This window comes from Lissotriton helveticus, chromosome 10 (genome assembly GCF_964261635.1).
Source record: "Lissotriton helveticus chromosome 10, aLisHel1.1, whole genome shotgun sequence".
In the NCBI taxonomy this organism is placed as follows: Eukaryota; Metazoa; Chordata; class Amphibia; order Caudata; family Salamandridae; genus Lissotriton; species Lissotriton helveticus.
Genome location: NC_136071.1, coordinates 547,422,796 through 547,443,037, shown reverse-complemented (window position 1 = coordinate 547,443,037; position 20,242 = coordinate 547,422,796). Strand labels below are relative to the sequence as shown.

General features: G+C 46.2%; 1 protein-coding gene across 1 annotated transcript in view; it reads right to left on the bottom strand.

Annotated features, from left to right (window-relative positions):
- Nucleotides 1-17,614, bottom strand: part of LOC144785399 (fibroblast growth factor receptor substrate 2-like) — a 195,021-nt gene extending 177,407 nt beyond the window's left edge. Inside the window, exon 1 of the mRNA XM_078664335.1 lies at nt 17,241-17,614. The gene's annotated coding sequence lies outside the window, so the exon portion shown is untranslated. The remainder of the gene's footprint in view (nt 1-17,240) is intronic.
- Nucleotides 17,615-20,242: the final 2,628 nt, after the last annotated feature.

Sequence of the window (20,242 nt, the reverse complement as noted above, 5' to 3'; positions counted from 1 at the left end):
TTTCTTTAAGTTTTTGGGCAAAAATATGAAAGCGAATATTATACCACCACTGTAAAAAATGTCTACCCTGGAAATGGAAATGGATTTAGGTTTGATTTTTCCTAGTGGCATCTTGAACTAACCATTCAACAATTTGAGTTTCCAAGACCTGAAGTGCATGTGGATGATTTTACTCGGACTTGGAATGGACATCTCAGACGGAAAATACATGATGAACTGATTTAGGTGCGTTTGGGTTTTTTTCCTGTCGTTTTTATTGTTCAGATTTGCACTTAGCATTTGTATTAGGATGACATCTAGAAAAGATGCAGAGGTCATGGTTGCCGGCCCGTATATACTGGACACCTACTGGAGTCTGCTGGTTGTCATTTCCTGTGCAAGACCTGCCTAATGGGAAATGTAGTTCTTTAAAGTACTGTGAAATAAAACAGTGAGAAAGAGACTGCTGACATTCTCCTTCTTGTCTTTAATAAAATCAGGACTCTCCTTCACAACTGGCTAGGAGAATCTGCAATTCTGGGGAAATATAAGTGAACATTATTTGGGAATTATTTTTGCGCTCCTATAGGACAAGTAAAGGAAATCTAGAGAAATGTGGGTAAACAAAAACCCTGGGTCGAAGAAAAAAAATCATATTAAGGTTTCTTTAACATGTGACAAGAATAATGGGATTAGACGAATTGCAATATGTAGGGTTGTTGTCCCCTCATGCAAGTCTCTCTTCAAGTACTGAGTAATGATATAGAAAATAAAGAGAAATAAAGTCACCATCTCCCTCACGTATCTCCTCAGCACAAATCTATTGATTGCCTTCCAGTGTGCTGATGGAGATGGATCTGCGAAAACACAGTGTGCACTGTTCCTAGATGGGAAACTAGTCTAACAAGTGAAGAGTGGAGGGGAGTGCTCCTTTTAGTAGCAAAGGCCATCACACTCCCGTGAGGTGTTATACTTCATCATCGGGCAGCTCCTCTTTGGGCCGGCGCTGCAATGCCCAAAGTGCCCCTCAAGGGGGCTCTTTGCCGGAGATGATCTCTTATTTTTTTAGCTAATGTGTGTGCATGGATAAATAGTGGAATGTGAGTAGAATGGGTGAAGGTAAAGTGTGTTAAAGTTGACTAAAGGGATCCAAACACAGTTTTAATACTATAATACTAGAGTCTCTTTGTCAAGGATAAAAACATGGTGTGAGCGTTTGTAGGGAAGTGGGTTTCTGTTGCAGTAACCCCCCACACTTTTTGCCTGATACCTGATGCACTTTTCTTCGGTGTGCCCTGGGTCCCTGCCAATCAGGTACCCAGGGCCTGTGTTCTTTAGTTAAATACTAAACTAAAAGCCCAAACCCAATTGGCATCTCTAGCCACAGGTCAGCCCCTGGTAAATGGTACCCTAGGTACCCAGGGCACTGCGACCAGGGAAGACCCCTAAGGGCTGCAGCACTTATTGTGCCACCCTTAGGGGCCCTGTACCCTGACACCCATACACTGCCTTAGCAGGCTGAGTTTTTGGCACAGAACTAAACAGAGAGCCGACATGGCACACATCCCTGTGTGCCATATCCACAAACACACTGCCCTGGCATACATCAATCACCCCTCTAGCTGTGTGCCCTATGCCAGAGGTGAGGGCACGGGTACATGAGCCCTGTGCCCCTACAGTACCCAGAGCCATTCCTGGGCACTAAGTGCAGCAATGCCATTAAGAGTATATGGTGCTGAGAGGTTATCATTATGAACTCCACAGCACCATAATGGCTACACTGAAGACTGAGAAGTTTGGTATCAAACTTGAATGAATGAATGAATGAATGAATGAATGAATGAATGAATTGAGTTCTTATATAGCGCAGCTGCCACCCTACGGGTATCCTGGCGCTAAGACCTGAGAAGCCAACCTAAACATCAACCGATAGGATAAAGGGGAATAGAGGAGGGCTAGAAATCGTGCCTGGGAAAGAGCCAAGTTTTCAGGCTCTTTCTAAACTCAGCCAAAGAGTTGGCTTGTCTAATGTTCTGAGGCAGCTCATTCCATAGATGAGCGGCTACAACACTGAGAGCCCTGCCCCCCATCCTAGAGCGTCTAAACCTGGTAGTCATCAATAAATTTGCGCTGGAGGAATGGAGCTGCCTCTTGGGATTGTACCAGGCAAGCTTCTCCTGCAATGGGACAGGACCCAAGTCATGTGCTGCTCTGTAGGCAATGCAAAGTGATTTAAAGTGAATCCTTTCTTTGATGGGCAGCCAGTGAAGCTCAACACATTAAACCCACACTCATGCCAATGTGGGATTTAATGTAAAAAGCACTACAGATGGCATCTTAGAGATGCCCCCTGAAACCTAACTAACTACCAGTGTCCTGACTGAGAGGCTGCCTAGGCTGCCACACAGCAGACATGTTGCTGGACCCCTAGGTAGAGAGCTATCCGCTCTCCTGGGCCTGCAACAATGCACATCCTGGGACGAGGTGCTAGGTCTCCTCCCCCAGGATGGGCAGGGGGAGCTTCAAAGGCATGCCGCCTTTGTGAGCTTCTCCAGGCCTCTTGCTGTACTCAGCAACTGACCCCCACCGGCTCTGACCCCCACTCTGGCAGGAAGACAGGCGGGAAAAACAAAGGAAGGGAAGGGGGTGTGCCAGCCTCTGCCAACCCCACCCCTCAGGTGGGGGAGGCGAGATGAAGCACAATTCCGGGCTCCCGCCATCTTGAGGATGGGGAGCCCTGCCCAATCAGAGATAGGCTCCTGCCCCCCACCCACAGGAGAGGAGCAGTATAGGGGGTGTACTCACCCCAGGACAGGGACCCATTGGTCCCTGCCCTTACCCTACCTACAACGCCCCATAATTCAGTATTTAGGGGCACCCTGAACCTTCCTTCAGCAGATCCAGATTCCAAAAGAAGAACAAGGAACAAAAAGACCTGCTGTGCAGCCGCTAAAAGGAGGAAGACACCAACTGATTTGGCCCCAGCCCTACAGGCCTGTCGATCCTCAAACCTGCTCCTGCTAAACCCCGGCGTCTTTAGTGGTCAGCAACCTCAAAAACCCTGGAGGACCTGACTGTCTTGTGACTCGGACTACCTGGGTCTCCCACGAGCAGTGGTACTGCTCAAAGTAAGTAACAAACGCTGGCATCAGCCCGGAACCGCGAACCCTGCACACTCTGCACTGGCCAAGCCTGGCCTGGAGTGAATCAAGACCACGAGGACGTCCCCCCGGCGACTGGGACCTGAATTTCAGTGCCCAAAGACCCGCCTCGACGAACCAGACGACGCCTGCAGCATCAGAACCAGGGACCCCCCTAACCGCGACCAGCTGAGGTTAAGATTCCCCGACACCAAAAGACACCCCTGCACCCGGCGCCTCATGGCCTCCTGTGCCCAACTCCTGGGTGTCCACCCCTCCTCCAGCTTCCCAACTTACCTCTCGAAGTGGTGGTCGCACCTGAAGAATCTCCGTCCCCGAGCCTGCAGACTTTGTTCACTTTCCAAGATCTCCATTAAATAACATTGAGCGTCTGACGGCTCAAAAGCACCCTGCATCCAGCCGCCTGAGTGCCCCTGGCAGTGTAACCTTGGTCCTAACCTACTTCCCCATTTGCCCTGAGCAAGTGACCAGGAGCCCAGCTCCCACAGTCACGTGGCCTGCTTGCCAGCAGTCACCAACCAAAGGCCCCCTGCCTCTCATTGGATAACATTGAGTATAACTACAGCTGCACCCGGCTGTCCCTGTGCCGCTGAGGGTGTACCAACTGTACCTACCTGACCCTGGGGGACCCCTGAGTCTATGCCTAGAAACTTACCTCTGCCAGTCGAGTACTTACCCAAAAGCTCATAACTCACTTTTCTTCCATAGGGTAACATGACTGGTTTCACTTGAAAATTCTTCTAAGTGTGGAGTTTTGAAACTTGAAAATATTCATCTAAAATCAGCCGAACAGTGAATTCCAATTTACTCACCTGCTATCAGGAGAGATCCCAGTGCTGGATCTTGGTGCCCAGCACTGACCCTGAAAAGTAATTACAACCGTACTTACCGCTAACCCAATTTTCTCCCGTAGGAAATCATTGACTCTTTTTCTATGAAATTTCTTCTTAGTGTCGATTTTTGCAAATTACAAATATTCCTTAAAATTCGTACAAACTACCAAAACGTAAATACTTACCTGTTTAAGATAGATGTCCCAGTGCTGAACGTAGGAGCCCAGCACTGGATTACAAAAGTAAAGCAATCCTACTTTACCTGCAATTTGAGTTTCCTTCCATAGGATAACATTGCCTGGTTTTTGCTGAAAACGTTTGTCGATTTTGCAAACTTACAAATATTCGTTAAAAATCACCTGTACAACAAAAACACAATCTTTCAACTGTTTACAGGTGGTGCACCAGTGCTGGATCTAGGATCCATCCCCGAGTTAGAAAGAGTAACCACAACCCCACTTACCTGCTAAGTGAATTTCTTCCTTAGGAAATCATTGACTGTTTTTCTGTGAAATTTCTTGTGTCAACGTTTAAAATACCAAAATATTGCTTAAAAATCACTACAGTGACTTAATCGATTTTGCTCAACTGTTTACAGTACATGTCCCAGGACTGAATCTAGGATCCAGTCCTGCAGTTAGAAAAGTAATCTTAGAAGTAATCCATTGCCTTCTTTTAGAAATTCCCATTGAACTCAATGTGTTATTGTGCTTGAAATTGTGTTGCCTATTGCAACAACTGTAACTATCCTATTCCACAGTCTATTGTCTTTTGAAAGTATTTATCTAAAAGTAACTCCATCTGAGAAAGTATATTTTGATACCTACTGTCGGTCCTAAAATAAAACAAGTATATATTTTGAATACAAACCATTGGCCTAGAGTTCAGTTCTTGAGTGTGTGACACCATTTGCTGACTGAGTGTGTACAACAAATGCTTTACACTGTCCTCTGATACTGCCTTACTGCTCAACCAAGCTACCACTTTAGAGAGTAAGGTTATATCTAACTTTAGCCTCTGCCAAACCTCTGAGGTCTGTGGACTCTGTGCACACTGTACCTATCAATCAACCAATCACTGCATTTCTAAAGCGCGCTACATACCCGTGAGGGTCTCAAGGCGCTGGGGGCTGCTACTGATCGAAGAGCCAGGTCTTGAGAAGTCTTCTGAAGGCCAGCAGGTCCTGGGTCTGTCGTAGGTTGGTAGGGAGAGTGTTCCAGCTCTTGGTGGCGAGGTAGGAGAAGGATCTGCCGCCGGTGCTGGTTTTTCGGATACGAGGAACTGAGGCGAGGGCGAGGCTGGCAGAGCGAAGGCTGCGGGTGGGGTGTGGAAGCTGAGTCGATCGTTGAGGTATGTAGGTCCGGTGTTGTGTAGCGCTTTGTGTGCGTGGATGAGGAGTTTGAAGGTGATCCTCTTGTTAACTGGGAGCCAGTGTAGGCTTCTCAGATGGGGTGTGATGTGGCTGCGTCAGGGGACGTCGAGGATCAGTCGTGCCGAGGCGTTCTGGATGCGTTGTAGTCGTCGCAGGAGCTTGGTTGTTGTTCTTGAGTAGAGGGCGTTCCCGTAGTCGAGTCTGCTGATGACGAGGGCCTGGGTGACGGTTCTTCTCGTGTCGGGGGGGATCCATTTGAAGATCCTGCGGAGCATTCGGAGGGTGTTGAAGCAGGACGCTGAGACGGCGTTGACTTGCTTGGTCATGGAGTGGGCGAAGTCGAGGATGACCCCCAGGTTGCGTGTGTGATCGGTGGGTTCCGGGGGAGTGCCTAGCGATGTGAGCCACCAGGAGTCGTCCCAGGCTGATGGGGTGGGTCCGAGGATGAGGACCTCCGTTTTGTCTGAATTCAGCTTCAGTCTGCTGTCCTTCATCCAGTCGGCGACGGCCTTCATTCCTCTGTGGAGATTGGCTTTGCCGGTGTGTGGGTCTTCGGTGAGGGAGATGATCAGCTGGGTGTCGTCGGCGTAGGAGATGATGTTGAGGCTATGTTGTCGTGCGACGTGGGCGAGCGGTGCCATGTAGATATTGAACAGCGGCGGGCTGAGGGAGGAGCCCTGAGGGATGCCGCAGATGATCTCAGTGGTTTTAGAGCGAAGGGAGGGAGGCGGACGCTCTGGGTTCTGCCGGAGAGGAAGGATGTGGTCCAGGCCAGGGCCTTCCCTTGGATTCCGGCGTCATGTAGGCGTGCTGATAGCGTGCGGTGGCAGACCGTGTCGACGGCTGCTGATAGGTCCAGGAGGATGAGGGCGGATGTTTCTCCCTTGTCCATTAGGATCCTGATGTCGTCGGTGGCGGCGATGAGGGCGGTCTCGGTGCTGTGGTTGCTGCGAAAACTGGATTGGGAGGTGGTCCAGGATGTGGTCTTCGAGGTAGCGGGTTAGCTGTTTGTTGACAATCTTCTCTGTCTGGGAACAGTATATACAGAGCCACTTCCTCACAGCGTAAAATAGATAGAATGGTCTATTTAGCTACAAAATTAGTAAAGCGAGGTCAATATGTTTCATGTCAATTACAGTCCCTTGTGGATCATGGCATTTCGTCAGGACCTGAACAACCTAATTCTCTTCACAGGGAAGGGGAGAAGTAAAAAATGTGTGCACCATACCCTGTGAATTATGTAAAGGAGAACGACATTCAAAGTGTGTGTCCTGTATACTTTACATAGACATAAGGAAAGTCTCTTGGGGGTAGACCTAGATAGAGAGGAACAAAAGGATGCAGAGATGGCATTAAAACAAATGATCATGGTCATATATCAAATCCATTTAAAATGCAAACAGGAAGGGAACTGTCACCAGGACTCCGATAGCTGAGTTGCATGGAGTTGCGATGGCAAGTGATAATCGCAGAAATGTAGATGTCACAGATATACAGGTGTGCACTAATACGAACAGACCAGTATCATTACTTATTAAGGACAATCAGGTAGATAGGTAAGCTGTCCAATAGTAGCAGGGTGCAAAAGTGGAAAGTTACCATCGCATCCTCATGCAGCTCAGCTATCAGAGTCCTGGCGACTGTTCCCTTCTTGTTTGGATTTTACATGGATTTGATACATAACCATGAACACTTGTTACCATGAACACTTGTTTTAATGTTATCTCTGCATCTTTTTGTTCCCCTCTATCTAAGTCTACCCCCAAGAGACGTTCCTTAGGTCTATGTAAAGTATGCAGGACACACACTTTGCATGTCTTTCACCTTTGCATAATTCACAGGGTATGGCGCACACATTTTTTACTTCTCCCAATCCCTGTGAAGAGTAGAATAGGTTGTCTTGGTCCTGACAAAATGTCATGAACCACTAGGGACTGTAATAGGCATGAAACATGTTGACCTTTCCGATTAACTAGTTTTGTAGCTAAATAGACCATTGTTTCCATTTTTCGCACACACCACACTTTTATCCTTGACGAAGGGACTCGGTATTAAAACTGTGTTTGGATCCCTTTAGTCAATTTTAACACACTTCACCTTCACCCATTCTCCTCACATTTCACTATTTATCCATGCAATACACATCGGCTAAAAAGGAGAAGGTCTCCGGCAAAGAACCCTCTTGAGCGGCCCGTTGGGCATTGCAGTGCCAGCCCAGCGAGGAGCTGCCCGATGATGAAGCATAACACCTCTCGGGGTGTGCGAGGGCCCTTGCTCCTAAAAGGAGCACTTCCCTCCACCCTACACTTGTTAGACCTAGTTGACCATCTAGGAAGAGCACACTCTGTTTTCACATACTGCAGAGGCCTGTGTGCTGTACCTTATAACAAATAGTTTTACTTATAAATGGTCAGCATCCAGTATCAGGTCTTCCCTTGATCTGTGTCCCATTTGTACCCTTCAGAGAGATACCGAAGCTCGCTTAATGTTTTCCCACATTGATTACACAAAAGAAAAAGTGGATTGCACCGGTTTTTAGTGTGATCAGTGTGCCTCACAGAGTTGCCCTACAAGAGGGCACAAACAGCTCCTCTGTGTATAGCGTGGCATGCTTTATTTTTGCCTCTTGGTGCTTGGAGGAAGGAAAGCCGGGATGCTGGGCAAAGATTAGGATGTGACTTTACATTTTACAATGCTTAGTAGACACACACCTATTGCTGTATTTATTTCGGAAATGCATTTTTAATATAACTGTTTATTCATAATTGTACATATTTGTTACCTGTTCTATGGGGTTAGCCCCTGAAACAAACATTGATGATGATTACGAGTTGTTTCTATTTTCACTACAGTTCCAATTAGGGTTGCCAGCTCACGCCATGTCATCAGGAAGCCATATTTCCAGTCCAAGGGATTCATTTTGTAACATAGTTCATTCTGTGTGTTGTAGTCTGTCCACCACCATTGAACCAACGGGAGTAAAACACCCGATAGCAGCGATTTCAGAAGTTTAAAGTACAGGTGGAACCCTGGTGTGCTGGTGACCCAACGTCAGTTGGCAACATCATTTCCAATGTGGGAAAACTTAAAAAATTGATGACCCCAAGAATTGGAGAAGCGTTGCACAACGATTAACTAAATACTGAGGTGCCTAATTAACATGACTTCCAAGGACATGGGGCATAGATTTGGGGGGGGGGGGGTTAAACCCCCCCTAAAAAAATGTATTCTGTTGTGAATAGTTGAGGGCAGAAGCTTTTAGGGGGGTGTGGTGGGTAGTCTGTCAGATTTCACCCAGGATTTTTACAGGCACACACAAACAAAGACACACAGACTCACTCTCTCTCCTCTTTGGCTCTGCCTTAAAAGTTCGTTAGTTTGAATATTGTGTTTTAAGTAACCCTTCGGCAGCAACCACAGAACAGAGACTGCCCTCCTAGCTGCCACAAGCGGTACAAAAGGGGGTGGTGATGGACGGAGCATCTGAATCAATCAAACACTCACACCCAGTCAAAAGATTTGGGTTTAATGCATCACCGTTCTTTAGCCCACTCTCCCACCCCAGTTCAGACATGGCTATATGCAAATCAGTCTGACCCTGTGCCTCATGGGAACAGTCCAGCCCGAACTGCCAAGCCATGTCTTCCCTGGACCGGAAACAAGCTTCCGAGGACCGGTTTCTGGCATTCCAGCCGTCTTCAGCCCGGCTTGCTTGAATCCAGTGGCAAAGTGAGCAAGGGACTCACGTCTGAGCATACCCTGCCACACTTATGGAGGCCAAAAGCGGTACAAAAGGGGGTGGTGATGGACGGAGCATCTGAATCAATCAAACACTCACACCCAGTCAAAAGATCTGGGTTTAATCCATCACCGTTCTTTAGCCCACTTTTGGACCGCTCCTAGCTGCCACAGACATCCACACACTCCTCGACCAAGGACACACTGGAGCCCTCATTCTATTATTTCTCTCAGCAGCCTCCGACAAAGTCTCCCACCAAACACTAGCCTCCAGACTCCACGACGCCGGCATACAGGGAACCTTTCTAGACTGGATCCGCTCCTACCTCGCTGGCCCGAACTCAATGGATAAGACTCCCGCCCTTCCAATCTGAACCCAGAGAAATCAGATGCGGAGTACCCCAAGGATCCTCCCTCAGACCCACGCTCCTCAACATATACATGGCCCCCTTCGCAACTATTGTCAGAAAACATGGACTCAGCATTGTATCCTATGTCGACAAGACCCAGCTCATCTTCTCCCTCACCAAAGGATCTCAACATCACCAGGAACAACTTCCAGGAAGGAATTAAGGACATTGCATCCTGGATGAGCAGCAGGTGCCTGAAGTGAAACTCACAGAAAATGGAAGTCCTCATCCTCGGATCCACCCCCTCAGCATGGGATGACACCTAGTGGAACCCCGCGATTGGCAACCCTCCCACACCCACGGACCACACCCGAAACCTCTGCATCATACTCTACTCCTCCCTCACCATGAACCGACAGACAAATGCTGTATCCTCCACATGCTTCAACGTCCTCTGCAAGACCTTCAAATGGATCCCCTGAATCCAGGAAGACTGTCAAACACACACTCATCACCAGCAGGCTGGACTACGAAAACGCTTTCTACTCCGAGATCAACGAATCTCTATTCCACAAAATCCAGACCTTCCAGAACGCCACAGCCAGACTCGTCCTCAGCATCTCACGACAAGATCACATCACCCAGCACCTACGAGACCTACACTGGCTCCCGTTGAAAAAAAAAAAAGAGTGACCTTCAAGCTCCTCACACACGCCTACAAAGCCCTCCACAACACCAGACCCCAATACCTCAACGAACGAATCTCCTTCTACGCTCCCCAGAGAAACCTCTGCTCTGCTGACCCTGCCCTGGCCTAAATCCCCCGCATCCACAGAGCCATAAAAGGAGGAAGATCCTTCTCCTACATCACAGTCAAGACCTGGAGCGAACTCCACCTCAACATCAGACTAAGCCGGACACTTCAAGCATTCAGGAAGAGCCTCAATACCTGGCTCTTCGAATGACCAGGGCTGCCTGAAACCCCCCTGCCCCTAGCACCTTTAGACCCTCACAGGTGAGTAGTGTGCTCTACAAATCCCTGATTGATTGATTGATGAACCCACACGCCTCTTTTTCCACCGCCTCTTAAGCCCCACTCCTGTGCTGCTTCTCATATTGTAGTTTAATAAGATATGCCAAAGTGATTGTTGAGAAATCTAAAGTTTATACCTTCCAATCATACCGACCAAGCTACGCCCCTGCAAAAGACCCTAAGTCATGTGCAACACCTTCAACCAGTTTTTGCTTTTAGTTTTAAACCACCACGAGTGTGGAGTGGGAGTTTGAGCAAATGTTGCTAATGTTAAAATCAAAACTATGAAGTCCTACAAAACAGTGTGCTTTTACCTAAAAGGACAATCAATGCATGGTGGAGAAGTGTGGCTCACCGATTAGAGCGGCAGACCCTGAGGCAGAGGTCTTGCGCCGGGACAAGGGTTCAATTCCTGTCGCGGCAGGGTCTTGGGCTCAATGTCCACGGACTTGATAATTCTCGCCTCGGTGCCTACTCTAATCATTGGTTCCACTCTGCAACTCTGGGCAATAGCGTGCTTAATCTCCACAACGGCCTCGAAAGCGCTAGGATGCCTGGCTTCACCTTGGGGGTGCCCAGTAGGGGGCGTCTCACAGGGAAAGCCAGGAAGGGTTCCACAGCGGTATACAGCGCCAGGATGCCTGAAAGGTGATAGTGCGCTTTACAAGTATACATACATTTACATGATATGAGGAGACCGCGACGGTTACGTGTGAAGGAGAAATTGAACATAGATGAGAAAGTGGTCACTGGTGGACTGCAGTACAATGTAAAGCAGTGATCAAGTGTTGTCCCACGCCCAGTGCCTAATGTGAACTGGTGGTCGCCGGTGGGACCCATTGACACTAATTATTTGTGGACAGTATTTATTTTTCCTCAAAAAACTCAAGAGGTATAAGGTAGAATCAAGACTGGGCAGCATTGGTATTCGGTTCCTTGACCCTCAATAGTGCTGGCCAGGGTTCTTAAAACAAAATATTGAACACTGTCACTTATTCTTTTACAAACTAAGCACTGCCCACAGCAGGTGTGGGCATGTCTTCCAGCCCTGGTTTACTTCTTCTGGTGCTTGTTGTCAGTTGTCAATTACTAACCGGGAACACAAATGAGCAACTAAACCTTTGCCAATAGAATAAGCATTTGCAATACAATAGGTTACACTCTGGTGAAAGTTAGAGCTATTGGCGTTGTAAAAGACAATGCTTGTTTTACTCGCAGGTCTGTAGGCAAAAAAAACTAAAGGACAGTATATATAGCACAACGAAGCATGGAGCAACAATCTAAAATGGGTGTTGACACGAATTATTGTACATGGAGCAGCACCGTAGAAAAGTTGCATAAGAGGAAGCAAGGCCACAACTCTGAAACTTGGGTAGTATGAAAGTGTGAGTATGTTAAATACACTTCTGCTTTTAATGTTTAAAATAGTTTTAAACAATGTTTTAATTAGATAGAAATGTACTTTAGTGTGCTTGAGGTCCCAGTAATAAATGTGAGTGCTGGCTTCAGTTCCAGAACAAAAGCAAGGCGCGTGGGAGATATTATTAACGTGAAAGCGCTGCATGGCGCACTAGTAAAAATTAACAAAAGAGTGTTGGAAAAATTGATTTTGGCGAGTCATGCAGAAGAAAACAAAAGTGCGGCCACCATTTTAAAGTTGAAGCGCGGTGGGCATAAAAGCAAGGTGTGTGGCCACTATTGTGAAAGTGCGGCATGTTGCGCTGTAAAAATTAATAAAATAATGTTTGAAATGTTGTTTTTGGTGAGCCGCGCAGAAGAAAACAAAAGCGAAACTGCCATCTTAAATATCAATCGCAGTGTGCACATAAGGAAGATGTGGCCACTATAATGAAAGTGAAAGCGCTGATTGCACAATGGTAAAAACGAAAAAAATAAAGTTAGAAAATATGATTTGGGCGAAGCAAAAGCGCAACTACAAACAAAGCATAAATTAAATAAATAGTTCTCAGCAACAGTTAATCAAACATACAAAGTAAGGACTCATGTAAAAGGGGCGGACCTCATGGGAGGTTACCAGTAAAGAGAAGGAGGTACTAAGGAGGGACTAGTAAACAAAAAAACAATGAAATAAACAATTCCAAAAGACACTGAAAGGATCCAATAAAATGCTTGGGTGGAAAATGGGCGGAGCCTAATGCCCATATCCTGAATACAGTATGTCTCGAAGCGACAACGCAAGCACTTCCTAAAAGAGACCCAAAAAAGGAGGGGTGGGATCTTATACCTGTAAAAGTATGAGTACTTCATAGAAGAGGAGCCGTACGATCTTTAACACAGTGGATGAGCAAACCCTGTGGGAGAAACCCCCAGAGAACCAGCTGATTCAGAGAGAGTTCACAGTCTCACAGACAGTGAGAAGAAAGGGGAGATAGGTGAAAGAAAATGAAAAATGGATCCCAGATTAAGGTGGTCCTTGTTAAATGTCCAGTGCTTAATTAGTAAAAAAAGAAGTGCAGGTGCTGAAAATTTTGCTAAGGAGGCCACCGCTCACGTCTTCCTCCGGTGAGCCCCACTTTCAACACTCTCACTGCCTCCGTCTCTATCTTCTAACCTTGATCTGTTGTGTGCCCCTTAGTCTTTGTTCTAAGAGTCTATCTTCTCACCTCTCTAATTGTTTTCTATCACCTTTGTCACACCCTGTATTTCTGATTTGCCCTCTATTCATTTTAGCCCTGCCCTTTTTTCTCTTCACTTTTATCCATGCTCTGCTCTCTCTCCCCTCCATCTTGGCTCTTTACTATCACTCTCTAGCAGTGATTAGCTGTGTCTCCATTTTATCATTTGCCTGCTTTATTTCCTCTGTCCTGTCCTCCACATCCCTTCATTCTATCTTCTCTCTTCTTCACATCATGGCTGCTTTCTCTTAGCATCTGATTTGCTCTCCTCCTTTTCTTTTACTTTTCTCCGCTTTATCACTCTCCTCTCTTGTTGTTTCTTCTCCTCTTTACTCTAGCTGTCTCTCATCTCTAAAACATACTGCTGCCTGTGACCCCTGTCGTCAGCCTGTACATGTCCCTGCTATTTTCCTGTTGTCATTCCCAAAGAAGCGGAGGAGGACGGGTTTTACCTTCTTACCTACACTGAGTCCAAAAACGAAATGTACACCAAATTAAAATGCTTTTTTGCATATATTAATCAGTGTGGTATGACTGGGTTTATTGCGGAACAGGCGGCTGTTTGAGCACAGCAGGTCATCGGCATCCACTGCTCAGCTTGCTGTGATCCTGCCTGCCACAGCACATGCATTGTCCCCAGCAGTAATGCTGCCAATGCCGGTAAGTATGGCTGTAGTGCCTACTGGACTCACTCACGCTCAGCAATTACCATGCTGGGGTGGAGCGCACAGATTCTACTGGTGACGCCATGGTGCCCAAACGTTGTGTTGGGCCACAGCCCATTGAGGATAGCAGCAATGCAGGACTGTCGGATATGCTAATCTGGCTACGCAACAAGTGGAAAGTTCACACTTACTTTCATTTATTCTTCCTCAAGAGCCCTCACTCCCTAGTTCCAAATGCGCTCTTGCAGCTTCCTTGCCTCAACTCCATCATGAGCCAACCCCCAGCTACAATTATTCAATGGGAGGTTTAGGCTCAGGCAGTGGCAAGGTGCAGCAGACTTGGGGAATAGAATGCAAGCCATAGTTTGTCGATGACTTCTTGGATTTGTGATCAGTGTGATGACATCATCACTAACGTGGTGGTACACAATCATGCCTGCCTGGACAGGCGTATGCCTGCCTGCCTATAAACATTTATCAGCCAGTCACCATGCAATGTATGTTATTCTTTTTATTTTGAATTGAACAATTAATATTGAGATCACCACCTGCAGGTTTAGAAATTGTAGCCCCGGCCCTATGAAAGAAGTGCAGGTGCTGAGCACCTGAAAGCACCTGCTCAAATTAAGTACTGTAAATGTCTAGTCATAATAGTTGGGGAATAAAATTCACAAGCAATAGTCGATCTTACGTCCCTCGGTTATGAGCACACTGTCACCTCTTCATTGTCCCCGGAAGCCACAGATATCAAATCGGGACTCAGATCCATTCTAAGTGATGAGAAATGTGGGCAATGGTCCTGGGAAAATATTTGTTTTCTCACCTCAGTCTATTCTCAACCTCTTCTCCTTTCACTTTGTATCTCTACCTCTGACTCTCTTGCTCTTTATCCCTCCTGCACCACTCCTTATCTCTGTTTCTCTCCTCACCTATCTCATCTCTCTTCCTAGCTGACAGTACCAACCCTCTCTCTACTTCTCTTTCTGCCTCCCTCTAACTCAGTCTTCACTGCACCTCACTCGATATATCTTACCTATATTCATATCCCCTCTCTACCTCACTTTCTCTACTTCATCCATCTCTTCCCAGGTCTCTGTAGCTTTCTTTCTGGCTACCTAAAATGTCTACTTACATCCCTTTCCAACCTAATCTATCTCATCTTTATCCCTACCTCACTGCTCCTTCTACACTGGCTGTCTTACGATGCCACCCTCTTTACCTCTCAGTCTTTCTCTTGTCTCCAAATAGATAGGAGGTGGAAATGTAGAGAGAAAAAGGAGTTGGATGTACGCAGAGGAGTGTGGAAACAGACAGGAAAGGTAAAGGGAGGCAATTTAGAGAGAGCTAGATGCAGAGGTATACAAATTGAGAGGTGAGGTAATCAGGAGAATTATGACATACAGGGGCAAGATGAGAAGTCAGTGACTGTAGCAAGAGGAAAGAGGCAAGGCGGAGAAAAAGGCAAGGCGGAGAAAAAGGCAAGGCGGGGAAAGAGGCAAGAGGCAAGGCAGAGAAAGAGGCAAGAGGCAAGGCAGAGAAAGGAGCAAGAGGCAAGGCAGAGAAAGAGGCAAGAGGCAAGGCAGAGAAAGAGGCAAGGCAGAGAAAGAGGAAAGAGGCAAGGCAGAGAAAGAGGAAAGAGGCAAGGCAGGGAAAGAGGAAAGAGGCAAGGCAGGGAAAGAGGAAAGAGGCAAGGCAGGGAAAGAGGAAAGAGGCAAGGCAGGGAAAGAGGAAAGAGGCAAGGCAGGGAAAGAGGAAAGAGGCAAGGCAGAGAAAGAAGAAAGAGGCAAGGCAGAGAAAGAGGAAAGAGGCAAGGCAGGGAAAGAGGAAAGAGGCAAGGCAGAGAAAGAAGAAAGAGGCAAGGCAGAGAAAGAAGAAAGAGGCAAGGCAGAGAAAGAAGAAAGAGGCAAGGCAGGGAAAGAGAAAAGAGGCAAAGCAGAGAAAGAGGTGAAGCAGTGGTGAAGAAGAGAAAAGAGGCAAAGCAGAGAAAGAGGCAAGGCAGAGAAAGAGGCAAGGCAGAGAAAGAGGCAAGGCAGAGAAAGAGGCAAGGCAGAGAAAGAGGCGAGGCAGAGAAAGAGGCAAAGCAGAGAAAGAGGCAAAGCAGAGAAAGAGGCAAGAGGCAAGGCAGAGAAAGAGAAAAGAGGCGAAGCAGAGAAAAGAGGCGAAGCAGAGAAAAGAGGAAATAGGTGAGGTAGCGAAAGGGTGAACAGCCATTACAACGCGGGGATTACCCCGCACTGCCATTACAACGCAGGGATTACAACGAAAGTCGTTACAACGACTTTTGCTGGAGGGCGCTGTTGGATAGGGAATAGTTTAATTTTCTATCCAACACCTTCCCTACTGTCAACTTGGGCAGGAGTTGGAATAGAAAATTAACTATTCCACTATCCAGCGCCCTCCAGCGAAAGTTGTAATCCCCGCGTTGTAATGGCATGCACGGTAAAAGACCGCGTTGTAATATCATACAACCGAGGATAGAGGTTATAGAGAGAGGCAAGGTACATAGAAGAGGATTAGTGAGGTATAGAGAGAAAGAAGTAGAGCCATTTAAGCAGCGGTACACTTGGGTAGAGAGATGATAGACAACATATACTAGAGGAGAAAAGACGCAGACAGTGGAAACAATTGGAAGCGAGATGGAGTGAGTTTGATGAAGAGACAGAAGTGAGGAAGATGACTTTACCGGGTGCACTTGGACGGTGGGGACCTTGAACCCTAAGTTGCATGCGCCTTAAAATGGAACCGAAATGGTGGAACAGGCGAGTTAGAAACTGAATTGCAGGTAAAATGTTATTGCAAGACAAAAAATGTAGATGCAAGCAGAAGACATTAGTTTATTTATGCTTATTCAAGCTTTCTTTTTACACTATTTCACTAGTGGGCGATGTGCAAATTGAGGTGTTATCTGTGTCACATTTCTGACACAGATTTACATGTCATTCATTATTGTTTGCCATCATATAGGCATGCATTAACTGAAAAAGGTAAATACATTCAAAGTTGTGACAATCAGAGGGTCCCAAAATATGTCTTACCCATCACCCTAAAAAATCATTTAGCAGGCATTGCTTTCCTTTCATTTTAACATACGATTGTCGTCAATTGTAAGGCAATTGAACAAAACCAAGACTACAACTCCCAGAATGCATTCTGTTGGCAAGCCTTTTTTTGCTCAACTCGATCGATCAAACAGCTCTGAAATCCATAGATTTTCAAATAAGTGACCCTTTTGTGCGGTTTAACATATTTAAGTAAATAAACTAATTCGACTGCCTAATTCATCATGCCACAAGTCTTTTATAAAGCTTTACACAACACCCTAACCATCCGGCTCCAGAAAGTTCGACATTCAAAAACGAGTCTTTCTCAAGTTAATTGAACCAATCAAATTGTTTGAGACATTTTAATCCGAACTGTTATTTATGAAAAATTATCAATAGCATTGTTAGTTCTTCTAAGGTGTCAAAACTTACCAATTTCCCCACAGAAATTGCTCCAAAGAGTGTACGTTTCTTGGTCAAGTGATTCGAAATTGACACGGCTTCTAAACAAGGCCAGGTTGAAAATGTTAAATTCCTGCTTCTCACGTAGGTGGCATTTCACCGGTTTACTAAAAATTGCTGTAAAAACTGAAAACAACGCTTACTAAGAGCGGTAATGGTGCGAAGGACAAATGTGGCTTCGGTGCAGCATGCTTTGAATTAAGGCGGCGCTATTTGCAGTAACTGCCCTCGCAATGCACTCTGCTAATGAAACCTCGGGTCTAGAGTGTCACAAAGCACCTCAGTGCCTGGAGACAACATGTCTGCTTCCGAGCAGCAACCTCTAAGAACCCCACGATTAACTGCCGTCCACCAATATTTGTGGTTATTCATTTTTCAGATACAGAGGGTTATCCCTCGTTTGTTGCAAGTAAATAAACACTGGCAATGGAAAAAGAAAAAAGTCAAGTGTGACTTTCCACAGTTTTTCCTGTCTTTTTAGCTGATCACCCGGTGCATACTGGGAATTTGAGTATCCCTAGATTTTTGCCGCGAGCAGTGTCAGGGCACCACTTCACAGAAATATAAAATTACAACTTTTCAAGCCTTTTTTTAATTTAAAATACTTGGCGAGTTTTGAACGTTCCCAACATTTTTCGGGACTGCCGTTAGAATACTAAAGTTGCCCTTCCAGCAGAAACCCTTTACTGTTCTGAAGCCAAGAAGCTCTGAACTTCATATTGGGTGTGGTAGGTGTGTGCTAAAGTGTAAAAGTTCTGTAAAATGCCAGGACTAACCATGACACATTAACTAGGCCGGGGCATCACAATAAAAGTGGCCCCCAAATAGTGAATCAGATGGCTTAAAAATGCCCAGATTTGCAAATCAGGGCATTTGTCAACTTGTACAGATAATCTGTATAGGTGCTTTACAAGGTATGGTACAGGCCCTGACTGCTCGTTTTTAGGTCGAAGCCTACCGTCTAATTTGCTTACGACTTCTTGTGGGTTTTCTGAAAGCTTCTCTAGGAATGCATTTCGCCCGTTACATACTATTGGCTTTGTGGTCTGTAACTCACAGTTTCTTGCTTTCTATTTGCTGGCTTTATTTGCTTTAGGCTGTCCAGCTTGAGTTTATGCCTCCATGAGCATTTTTTGTTCACTGTATCCTTCCGAGAACTCGCTTTCTGTAAACAGGCCTTTAAATCTTGCTCTTATCTTGTCATATTTGCTGTACTTTCCAAGACAGAGGTCTAATGGCAGGCTCTGTCTTGCAACGAGCTTGGTGTTTACTTTACTTTCCCTGACTTCAAAGTGAGAGAATTTATTTGACAATCCTGCCGAGTACCCATGTGAGAGGAGTGCATGTAGATGTTATTTTTTCTAACACACAACAAAAATAAACAGGGGCAATGTTTCACATTATATCAGAATTAGGAAAGTACAATTAAACATTTTTTTTGTAATTCTGAAGTGTGGTGGAAACATTATTTGAATACGATACACTAGGCGATGACATCTCCACGCATTATCGTTTGTGAGCAGTAAAATTGAATGTCAGTGCAAATGTAATGGTCATTTCAATTGAAAATGTGTTGTCTGTAATGGCAGTGCACTACCACACCATACACACTCCACACTATGCCACTCCACTTTACACCATTCCACTCTACTATACTCTAGTCCACTCTATGCCCTTCCACTCTATCCCACGCCACTCCTTTCTATGACACTCCACTCCACTCTACGGCATTCAACTCCACTCTACCCCGCTCCACTGTTGAGACACTCTACGAAATGCCACTGAACGCCACTGCACGCCACTCACTCCACTCTAATCCACTCAATCCATGATACAACATGCCAGTCTACTCTATGCCCCTCCACCCTATGCCCATCCACACCACACCAATTACCCCACTCCACTCCAATCTACCCCCTTCACTCCAGTCTACCCCAGTCTAGTCCACTCCACTTCACTCCAATCTACCCCAGTCCACCCCACTCCACTTTACAACCTACCCAAATCTACTCCACTCCAATCTACCCAACTGCAATTTATCCAACTCTACTCCACCAAATCTACCCCACTCCACTCCACTCCAAAAATGTACCCCACTCCGATTTACTCCATCTATTCCAATCTACACCACTCCTCCACCCATTACAATCCAATCTAATCCTATCTATCCCAATCAACTCCAAACCAACCCACTCCAATCTACCCTATCTCACTCTACCTCAGTCCACCCCAATCCAATCTACCCCACCCTACGCTACCCCAATCTACCCCACTCCACTCCACTCTATTCCAGTCTACCCTACTCCTCTGCCCTAGTCTACCACACTCCACTCCAATATACCCTAAACCACTCCACTACAATCCAATCTATCCACTCTACTCACTCCACTAAAATCTACCCCATTGCAATCTACCCCACTCCACTCCAATCTACCCACGTCTACTCAACTCCACTCCAATCTACTGCACTCCACTTAGTCTAACCCAATCAATCCCACCCACTCCAATCTTCCCCAATCTACCACACTTCACTTGAATCTAATCTACCCCACTCCACTTAAATGCACTCCAATCTACCCCAATCAAACTCATTCATACCACTCCACTCCAATCTACCCCACTCCATTCCAATCTACCCCAGTCAAATCAACCCAATTCCATTCCAATTTACCCCACTTCACTCCAATCCTCACTTCACTACAATCTATCTCACTCCACTCCAATCTACTCCAATCTATCTCAGCCTACCCCACACCAATCTACAGCATTCCATTCCACTCCAATCTACCCCACTCCAATCTACCACAATGTACCTCACTCCACTCCTATCTATAGTTCTCCACTCCACCCAATATACCCCACTCTACTCCACTCTACCCCAATCTACCACACTTCACCCCAATCTACTCTACTCCACTTCACTCCAATCTACCACACTCCACTCCTATCTAGCCTGCTCCAGTCCAATCTAA